This window comes from Schistocerca gregaria, chromosome 3 (assembly GCF_023897955.1).
Source record: "Schistocerca gregaria isolate iqSchGreg1 chromosome 3, iqSchGreg1.2, whole genome shotgun sequence".
In the NCBI taxonomy this organism is placed as follows: domain Eukaryota; kingdom Metazoa; phylum Arthropoda; class Insecta; order Orthoptera; family Acrididae; genus Schistocerca; species Schistocerca gregaria.
The window spans coordinates 541,619,424-541,631,242 of NC_064922.1; the positions used below are offsets into that span (position 1 = coordinate 541,619,424).

The following is an 11,819-nucleotide window of genomic DNA, read 5'->3' on the forward strand; positions in this document are numbered from 1 at the left end:
CCAGCAGCACCCTCATAAGTATCCTTCAAAGTTTTGGCATGTTCCTATTGGTCAACAGTGCAACAAGGATTAGTACAATGACTGCATCAGTAATTGACCATTTGGCAGCAAATATGGAGATGGAAAATGTGATGTAGCTGTAAAAGATCTCGGACTATCAGACCATCTCTGTCAAATAACAACAGTAAAATCAGGCATCGAATCATTCCCTAAACTACAAACCTACAAGCGACATCTATCAGAAATCAAAATAAAATTTTTTCAAAGGAACTAGCTAAACAAAGTTGGTATGAAGTGTATAAGAAACCAATGTGAACATGAAATCCTCAAAATTCTCCACATTATTTAAACTGAACTTTGAAAAAGAATTTCCAAAAGTATACATGTCTGTATCAACGACCTGCAAAGACAGATGGATGACAGCAGGTAGTAAGAAGTCCTCCCAAACACTTAAATACCTGAATTCCATGAAAAAGAGTCACAATGATCTAGAATTCTTAAATTGCTATTATAGATACAAAAAGATCTATAGGAAGGCTTTGATTACTGCAAAAATGTCATTTAATGATAAAATAATATATAATACAGAGAATAAAAGCAAAGCAGTTGTGTGTTACAAAAAAGGAAACAGGGAGAGGCAAAGAAATCCAGAATAACATACTGCTAAGGGAGGGGGATAAGGTAATAAATGGTCCACAACACTTAGCAAACTATGTAAATGGGCATTTTTCAAGTATTGCAGAGATGTTACAGCAAAATGTCCCCAAAACAAATACAACACCTGTAAATAATGTTGCACCAAATACAATTATTTACTTCCAACCACAGAAAATGAAGTCAATAAAACTTTTCAAAAACTAAAAAATAAATAGTCAGTACGCTTAGATGAAGTACCAATGTGTGTACTGCAACAATGCATAGAGACTATACAATGAATCCTTCACATCAGGGACATTTCCGGAGCAGTTAAAACAGGCAAGAGTCGTACCTTTGCTTAAGAAAGGTAATGCAGAAGACATAGAAAATTACTGGCCCATTTCCCTGCTGTCACCATTCTCAAAAATAACTGAAGCAATAATGAAAGACAGGTTAATGAATTACCTGAATAAATACAATTTTTAAGCGAATCACAGTTTGGTTTCTGAAGTGGCAAAAATATTGTGTCAGCCATAGTAGAATTCACAAAGATTGTACTTGATGCTCTTGACAAAGATGAGGGTGCCACAGGCATATTTCTGGATCTGAATTAGAAGCATTAGCTATTTTTTGAAACTAAATTAAAAGCATTAGGAATAAGAGGGCTAGCTAATGACTGGTTTCGATCATACCTGGCAGATATGGTCCAAAGAGTGGAGATAACACATACTTCAAATAGATCTGAGCATTTAGTAAAACACTTATCAGAACCAAGATACATTAATGTAGGGGTTCTGCAAGGTAGCATATTAGGACCAATACTATTCCTGATATACACTCCTGGAAATGGAAAAAAGAACACATTGAAACCGGTGTGTCAGACCCACCATACTTGCTCCGGACACTGCGAGAGGGCTGTACAAGCAATGATCACACGCACGGCACAGCGGACACACCAGGAACCGCGGTGTAGGCCGTCGAATGGCGCTAGCTGCGCAGCATTTGTGCACCGCCGCCGTCAGTGTCAGCCAGTTTGCCGTGGCATACGGAGCTCCATCGCAGTCTTTAACACTGGTAGCATGCCGCGACAGCGTGGACGTGAACCGTATGTGCAGTTGACGGACTTTGAGCGAGGGCGTATAGTCGGCATGCGGGAGGCCGGGTGGACGTACCGCCGAATTGCTCAACACGTGGGGCGTGAGGTCTCCACAGTACATCGATGTTGTCGCCAGTGGTCGGCGGAAGGTGCACGTGCCCGTCGACTTGGGACCGGACCGCAGCGACGCACGGATGCACGCCAAGACCGTAGGATCCTACGCAGTGCCGTAGGGGACCGCACCGCCACTTCTCAGCAAATTAGGGACACTGTTGCTCCTGGGGTATCGGCGAGGACCATTCGCAGCCGTCTCCATGAAGCTGCGCTACAGTCCCGCACACCGTTAGGCCGTCTTCCGCTCACGACCCAACATCGTGCAGCCCAGGCGTGAATGGAGGGACGAATGGAGACGTGTCGTCTTCAGCGATGAGAGTCGCTTCTGCCTTGGTGCCAATGATAGTCGTATGCGTGTTTGGCGCCGTGCAGGTGAGCGCCACAATCAGGACTGCATATGACCGAGGCACACAGGGCCAACACCCGGCATCATGGTGTGGAGAGCGATCTCCTACACTGGCCGTACACCTCTGGTGATCGTCGAGGGGACACTGAATAGTGCACGGTACATCCCAACCGTCATCGAACCCATCGTTCTACCATTCCTAGACCGGCAAGGGTACTTGCTGTTCCAACAGGACAATGCACGTCCGAATGTATCCCGTGCCACCCAACGTGCTCTAGAAGGTGTAAGTCAACTACCCTGGCCAGCAAGATCTCCGGGTCTGTCCCCCATTGAGCATGTTTGGGACTGGATGAAGCGTCGTCTCACGCGGTCTGCACGTCCAGCACGAACGCTGGTCCAACTGAGGCGCCAGGTGGAAATGGCATGGCAAGCCGTTCCACAGGACTACATCCAGCATCTCTACGATCGTCTCCATGGGAGAATAGCAGCCTGCATTGCTGCGAAAGGTGGATATACACTGTACTAGTGCCGACATTGTGCATTCTCTGTTGCCTGTGTCTATGTGCCTGTGGTTCTGTCAGTGTGATCATGAGATGTATCTGACCCCAGGAATGTGTCAATACAGTTTCCCCTTCCTGGGACAATGAATTCACGGTGTTCTTATTTCAGTTTCCAGGAGTGTATTTAAAACTAAATAACTGAAAATAAAGATGATAATCACATCGATAACAATTCAAAAAAAAATTATCGTAATGTAAATTCTGAACACGTGACGTTTTGCTTACGTGTCTAGAGTCTTAGCCGTTATGCTTCGGAGCTACAGGGAAAGCTTGTCTTGTTTTTAATGGTTTAGTGTCTTACGAGGAGTAATTTTCGTGACACTGTCACCATCTAGGGTCCACCAAGGTGGGTGGCTGCACAGTGTAAAACTTGGTACCCATTTCTACGCCACTGTGTGGTTGGTATTAAAAAAATCAGGCCCACTCCCAGATGACTTAGTGGCAAAAAAATCTTCACTGTATTTGGAGGTAAATTAATTAAAACAGTAACATTTTATTATCAGATCAAACGCCGATAACTGAAATCTATACATGGCACTTTTTTCTATCCCCCCCCCCTTTTTTTTTCTTCGGAGCTCCTGTAATCGAGACAAGTAAGCTTACTTTTTCCTTCATTGCTTCTTGTTTTCCTGTCGCCAAATATCGCAATCATTACATAAAATTATATTTTGCTCACTTAATATCTTCAACTGCTGTTAACCACTAGGAAGACGAAGGAAAAACGACACAAAAGAAACGCAGGAACCGCGAAACTGCAAGAATAAAATACCAACAAGAAAGCCACCTTCACTCTATTTTGCTTGTATCAAACGTACTGTAACAAAAGATAACACACTGTAGGGGAATGGAAGACTGTAATAGTACAAAGAAGGTTAGGGAATTCCCTTATAAGTGATGCGGTGTTGTCAACGTACGACACAATGTAGGGTGTGGCCAGAGCTCGCTATTAGAAATGAGCCAAAATCGTTGCTACTCGAAGATTTGGATACCGTCGTCTTTCCATTGGATGGTAGGCAGAATACCATTCACATCTAACTTAATAGTTTTTATTTATTTATTTATTTTTCTACACGCAGGCTCGAGACCCCTACAATTTGCTAACCCCTACTGCGTGGCTAATCCTGCACTGGTCCGTCTATGGTTACAAGAAGTCATCAAGCAAAAATGTCTTCATTATACATTTGAAAATAGTAATTGTGGTATCAGTGGGTCGCCTTATTTCAGAGGGTAGAGTGTCAAAGAGTTTTACAGCTGTATACATTACCCTTTCTGAGCCAAATTTAGTTTGATAGTAGGGTAATGCAGGTCATTTTTCCCTTCTAGTGTATACTTATGAATACCTGTATTACACTCAAACTCAGACTGACTGCTGTTAGAAAATTTCATAACTGAATAAATATACTATGAGGCGGTGGTTAATGTTATCAGCTGCTTAAAGAGATTCCTGAAAGATGTATATGTGTGAACCCCACAGACAATTCTAATTGTTTTCTTTAGTCCAATGAATACTTTTTGCCTAAGTGAGACAACATAATAATAGGTTCAGAAGATGAAGGAGAGTAACAGAAGGTCCTAAACAGTTTCACAGCTTTTGCTGTTGAAAATGACATACAAATATATCGCTGCGAAACCGAACAGATGATTTCAGAACAGATGGTAAACTAACAATGAAAGACAAGCTGGCCTTTCAAAATAAACCACTATAAATGACACCTAATAGAATTATCTCGAAGTTACTCCGCAAACAACGTTGACATCGTTCAAGACAAACGTGAAAAAAAGAGCAATAGCAGTAAAAAAACGCAAATTACATCATTAGTTTCAAAAACTCTCATGGAACGGTGTTGTGTAAAACAGTCATAGCACCATCGGCAGCTTACGGAGTCCCCATAATTTGGGACAAATTAAAAGTCAACTACTTCGTAACATTAGAGAAAGTCAACTCCCGCTATATGAAGTGAATGCCGGGCACTAGGAAGACAGTGTATTCAAGACTGGTTACATCCATACTTAAGAAACCTTCTTTATGAAAGACATCAGACTGCAGATGTTCCTACCGAACAGTAAGGCATACGAAATCACACGCCAAATGCTCATAGAAAAACACAGCTGTATCTGCAACGACATCTACTCAACCGTCGCCATAATGACGGAGTAATTGAAACAGGCGAACTACGATCACCTTCACCGTCTAACAGGATACGCAACACGTGGTTTCCACTAAAAGTTATGGCAAAACAAGAGATTCCAACAGCCGAAAGAAAACGATGTGTGTGAACTGTGCCATGAACACTGTGAAAGATTTCACACAAAAACTGCAGAAAAAGACAAATGGTAATAAGCAAATCTAGGACTAGAGAAATGTAACTCAGTTTTTTATTTGCACAGAGTGCGCATTTCCTTCAATAATAATTAAAAATAAGATATCAGTGTATGAAAATGTACAAAGTATATTGTCTTACAAAGTAATATATCCTCGAAGTTGACAACTACTCGTGTGGCAAGAAAGCCGAATCTGCACGTTTCACCAAGTCTATTACATGTTTCTCTTTTTGCTTTAAGTTATCATCAATATGTACACCTAAGAACTTAGCAGTTTCAACCCTGTTTGTTATTTCTTTTTTATATACTAGGTTAACTGGAGATGGGATATTTCTGACAGCACAAAACTGTATTGATTTTGTGTTTCATAGTTTCATGTACAAACCAGACACTGACTTCAGGCGCGCAGAGTGGCCACGCGGTTTGAGGCGTCATGTGTCGGACTGCGCGGCCCCTCCCGCCAGAGGTTCGAGTCCTCCCTCGGGCATGGTCGTGTGTGTTGTTCTTAGCATAAGTTGGTTTAAGTAGTGTTTAAGTCTAGGGACCGATGACCTCAGCAGTTTGGTCCCTTAGGAATTAACACCCACACCCACCCACCCACCCACATCCACACACACACACATAGACACTGACTTTTACAAAAACATAGTTTACTATTTTCTCGGCTTCGCTGCAGCACTAATTCTGCCTCCAAAGTCAAATTAAATGGCAGACCATTAACATGAAGCGAAGAATGGTAGTGGACAGTGATCGTACCCTGCGGGACTCATGTTGTACGTCCTCTGTATAAATAGCTGACTCAGTGTCGTGATCTTTTTGAAGTCTAAACTGTGAGTGAATTAGTACCCCATTGTTATACAGGTGAGTGACATCCTTGGAGTACTTTATCGTCTCAAAAATTTTGGAAAAATGATGTAAGGAGCAACATTGAGCGGTAGTTATTGACATCTGTGGAGTCGCCCTTTCTATAAAGAGACCGAAAAATGGCATATTTCATTCTAGCAGAACTGCTGATGCACTACTTAAGTGACTAAGAACAGTAGTTCTTGCAGAGCCACAACTTTATAGGGTCTCATTAAAGATATTATTCACGCAATACGAACTTTTGTTCATGATTATTTTCCTTATTTCAGATGGGTTTGCGAGATTAATTTCTATTTCACTAAATCTCCTCTGAACTGCTTCTGCAGTATACTGTTCTACTTTTGTTTCTGAGGTATTGGTACCAATTTTCTCACTGAATTTTAAGAATTACATATTAACTTTATCTCAATTTTCTGGTTTGTCAGTTTGATACAAGAAGTACGCGCGTCTGGATTTTTACTACTTTTCTTAATGTGTTACGTTAATGTTTATAATATGAAAATATTGCTCGATCATTACTGTTCATACTCCCTGTTTCGCTGTGACTATACCTTGATACTTGTACTGAGACAAGTGTTTTTTAATGACTATCCACCATCACATTTAATTATCTTCTTAAAGAAATCAGTCTCAAAAATGGACAAAAATTCATTAAGAGCAGTTAGAGGCGCCATGTCACTGACTGCGCGGCCCCTCCCGCCGAGGGTTTGAGTCCTCCATCGGGCGTGAGTGTGTGTGTTTTGTCCTTAGCATAAGTTAGTGTAAGTAGTGTGTAAGTCTATGGACCTCAGCAGTTTGGTCCTTTAGAAATTCACACACACATTCATTAAGAAATTAGTGAAGGAGCTGGAGTTCCTATACGTGTCCGTGATCGTTGTGAATATTTTTGTGAATAACACAGTCTAGACCGCTTAGTAAAGTCCTTTCTTTATTACGCCATCAGATATCAACAAGCTTTGAACTGTCAAAAGAAGGTCAGTGTCAGCGTCAATTCTCGTATTAGGCACACGCTTTTAATACTTGCACTGATACCTGTGTTGTGTACATAGTTCCGCGTAGTCGGCGCGTACACAACTTTCCCACTAGAGCGCGCCCCACTAAGCACAACAGCGCAGGCGCAGCACTCGTCCGTCTCCGCACTACGAGATGGCGCAGTCTTAGAGACGGACCAAATTCTGCTTCCGCCGATCCACGTATTAATAATATGTAACGCAGCTACTAATGTAGAACCTTTTCTCCTCGCGGATCACACTCGCGCTGTGTTACCTGAACGCGCGAGGTATTATAACGAGTGTACAGACCTCCGATTAGTCAGTGTGCATTAGTCTGCATTGGTCTGTACCAGTCTATAGTCAAGTTTCAGTCTGCGCCTAATAAGATTATCATATTCCTGTGCAGCCATGAAGATAAATGAATAGACACTTCGTCAAGTATCAGAAATATGTGAGAATAAGATTAACGAACCAAGCAAATTAACTTCAGATTGTTAATTGTAAACAGCATCCAGAATCAAGTTACGTAATATCTATGTTTTTTATTATTCTAATAAATGTGTGTGAAAATTAATCAACTTCTGTTTAAAGCTGGTCACCGTCAATCTGCTACTCTAAGCATGCAAGTGGCATTTCTATCGTCTGACCTAACGGCAGAAGATAAACACATCACAATAAGACCATGAGACATATTGCTGACATTCGCCTACTTCGTTAGAGCGATAGGTCAAATAATCTGATGGTGTGTGTACCGAAGGTCTTACAGTACGCACACCACAACTTGTTTTGGAAGTTGTACGCTTTTTGGTATCAGATGGTGACACTAGAAGAAACTGGGTGGCACAAGTAAATAAAGAGATATTATTTAGCGATCTAGACGGTCTTATTCAAGAAATATCATTAAGAAATATATCGATTTGAGAGCTAGAATTAGGCTCATTGTAAACCTGAACAGGAGTTAACAAAAATACAGCAGAAAAGGAACTTACGGACGCTTACGGAAAGGTTATCAGCGTATTAGCTGAAAACAAAAACAAAACAAAAACAAAAACAAAAAAATTCCGTGGTTACTGAGGTCACGGGAGACAACGAATTTAGGTGCGACAGAGAGACAGACAGTGTTAAAGGAAAATAAAGCGACAAAGACTCCCAGTTCATATTATGATAATGTAGGTAAAAGTGTAATCAACTTGCTTCATCAGAATATTAGGGGGTATAAAGTAAAGTAAATGAATTGTTAAGTTGTTGGCAAGATCTTAGTAGTTGGAAAGAAACTGATAGAAACTGATAACATCTGTCTTTCTCAACACCACGTAACCACAGCGGTAGAAAATTTTAAGGTAGGTGGCTGTACATGAGCCGTGTGTTCGTATGGTGAATTGTCACATCCATAAAAAAATGTAAAAAATAAATATCGAAATTTGCGAAGACAGGTGAGGAAATACTTGAACGATAAGTGATGACTTCGATTCACTGCAAATTGAGATGCAGTCTGTCACTCATTGCAGGAGGCTGTTTGCAAGAGGTAACGAGCATGTCAGGAGGTATTTGGTCTTGGATGACATATCCCTGATTTGCTTTGTACACCTTGCAGTGCTTGAATGCAACGCTATAATGGAGGTACTATACCTAGGAAAATTCGTCTGGTATCTAATACCTCACACAATGACTGACTAGTTTCCTTCGTATTTGCCTATCATTCTAGTAACTAGCGTTGCTGAACCATTGTACAACCTTTATTACAATTTATGTGTCACGAAGACTTTCCTGGCAATATTTAATTCTAATGTAGCCTTACAGCACAGATGAGACCAGAAGCTTTTGAAATCGAGTGACTAATGAAGAGGTACTGAATGGAGTTGGGGAGAGGAATAGGTTTATGACACAACTCAACTAAAGAGAGGGGTAGGTTGATAGGGCACATCCTTAGTCATTAAGGAATGGTTAATCTGGCAACAGAGGGAAATGGAAGATGCACTCATGAGCCGAAACATTGTGACCATCTAGTTAATAACTTGTTTGTCCATCTTTGGAACGAAATACATAATTGATTCTGCGTATCAGGGATTCGACACTTTGTTGGTAGGTTAGTGGATATATGTGCTATTAGATGTCTACGCACAGGTCATCTAATTCGTGTAAATAACGGGCCACTTAATAGCGTGCGTACGCGGTGATAGCGGCCGATACCGACCCAGATGGGTACCATAGGATTTACATTAGGTGAATTTGGCCGCCGAGACATCAAAGTGAGTTCACTACAATGCTTCTCAAACCATTTTAGTACGGTTCTAGCTCCTACACACGGACAATTATACTGCTAAAAGATGACATCGCCGTCGGAGAAGATATATAGCATGAAGGGATACAGGTGCTTCGCAGCTGTCAGCGTGCCTTCGATTACTACTGCAGGTCGCATGCAAGCACTCGCAGAATATTTCCCGAAGCATAATACTGCTTCCACCAACCTGCGTCCGTGGCGCGCTACACGTTTTAAACCGCAGTTCACCTCGATGACGGCAATTGTGGAGACAACCATTGACCTAGTGGAGCAAAAATGTGATTCACCGGAAGAGCCGACACGTTTCCATTGATCGACGGCCAAATCCCGTTGGTCGCGTGCCCATTGCAATCGTAATTGACGATGTCGTTGGGTCAACATGTGAACACGCATGGCTGGTCTGCTGCCGAACACCGTGTTCAACACTGTACGATGAACTGGTGTCCCGTGAAACACTTGTGCGTGCACCAGCACTGTGCTGTTTCGGCAGAGATGCACAGATCACAATCTATTCTACTTTACAGAGCAGGCAAGATTCCAATCCCCACGTTCTGTGAAGAGTGATGGATATCCAACCATTTAGCGCCAAGTGGTAGTTTCACTGTCCTGCCTCTTTCCACGACAGAAGCTCGTGAACATTCGACTAGCTTGGTCGTTATCGATGTACTCGTTAACAGGCTCTGCATAATGATAATCTGCCGCTTATCTCAGTGGATTTCCCTATTTGCAGCCCATATCTTCGCTAGGGCTATCCCCGTCCGTGTCTGCTCTGCTTACATACTTTTGTTACTGCGTCATTGGCAGCAATTTCACCAGGACCATCCAGCGTAGCGGTGGGAAGTGGTCATAATATTTTGTGTGTTCAGTGTAGTTTAAACGGGTATAGACACGGCAAGGTGCACACACAGCAAGTAGATCCATTTGGATGTCGGGTGTAATAGTCATGCAGATATGGAAAGAGCTACACAAAACAGACGTCTGAGGACAGATGCATCAAACTAGTCACCAAACACGACTGTAATGATAACAACAAAAAACACACATCAACGAGTGTTCGTGAAGCTCTAATACTTCAGCAATCCCTAGTTTGTTAGCCACGTGTCCAGTAGTCGTGTCTAGGTGAGCGTAACAGTGATTTTATTCCTACAGCGGGAATTTTGAGCTGCTACACTCCACACAGACTGTAAATTTTGCTCAGGATGATAGACTAATTATTTTGTGCAATGAATGACAGAATGTCCTTCTCCTTGGCTATCGTTTCTTTAAATTTTACGCCAGCCAAATGACTACTCCGAAGGATTTAATCTTTAACAAACTCGTGTTACCTTATTGTACAAGGAAACGCATTCTGCCAAGCGCACTGCAGCATATGTACTTAGAGTTTCTCTGAAAAGCACTCTGGTCCCATTTCTCTGGTGTTTCTAACAAAGTTTAAAGTTTAGTTTCTGATGTATTGGTGGAATCAACAAAAACTGCGTCTGGGGTATCTCATAATGATGCAGAGTGTCATCGGGAAATGTTCTTGTTGTTCTCATTGTGAAACTTTACGTCGTAAATTTAGAGAGTGATCTGTCATCAGTCTACTGCGATGTTCATTTCAAAGACATTTGTTGGTGATAACATCAAAACACGATGGGGTTATTAGTGTTTCCAGCAGTGGCTTGGGCACAGCTGTGTCGATCAAAAATACTTTTTAAAAAAGAAGCTACTGTTCAATAGTGGCTGTTCTCAATGTTTTATTCACTCTCAACCATGACTGACAGTTCAGATTTTTACAATGTTTTCAGAGCCTAGGACTGCATATCGATGACCAGTCACGGTCTGGATTAAGAGCCTTGTCGATATTTTTTCTTCCTCTTATTCAAAGTGACTTATACCATATTCGTTGAACAAGCGTATTACATTTCACTGCCTTTTGTACAGAAGATCAGACATAAATTATGTGAATTTTCTACACGAACCATTTGCGTTCGACATTGGGGTCGTACTTAGCTTAAAAGTTTGAAGAGATAGGTGCACGACAATTTCTCTTGTTTTAGATCAAGAGACGCTAACTAATATGATAACTACAATCAGACTTTTGCAGTAGTGTAACGTGAAGAGAGACTGTTTTTTCATTCACGCAAGCCCTACATATCTCTGCAGTCATAGCAGCGATACTCATCATCACCACTGTTATATCTGACACACTAAATTTTCGGTATGTAGAAAACGTAAAAAGGCGGCACTCTGTCGAAATCACGTGACAATCGCAGCTTGATGTCGACTAAGTCCGCAGAAGGCAGATCTACAGCACGCAATGCTTTCATCAGAGATGACACCACTACAGTCCGATGGTACCGTCTAACGCAATGGTAGCCAGCGTGATCATTACCGCTCACTAGCGGGTGTTGCAGCTCTCACAGTAGGCGGTAGGGTTTTTTAAAACATTTTCATTCGCTGTTCATAAAATTTTGACATAAAATATTTGCTAAGAAATTATTATTATACATTTATCTTGCTGAATCTATAATTTATAAATTTCATAAAGTAAAATTACTTCTCTACATTACAAATCATAATTATGTTGAAACCGGTAGGCGGTTAGAAACTTTTATTACTAAGAGAG

General features: G+C 41.5%; 1 protein-coding gene across 1 annotated transcript in view; it reads left to right on the forward strand.

Annotated features, from left to right (window-relative positions):
- The window catches only part of LOC126354970 (mucin-5AC-like), a 128,254-nt gene that overhangs the window by 83,359 nt on the left and 33,076 nt on the right, over window positions 1–11,819 (forward strand). The gene's annotated exons all lie outside the window — the stretch shown is intronic.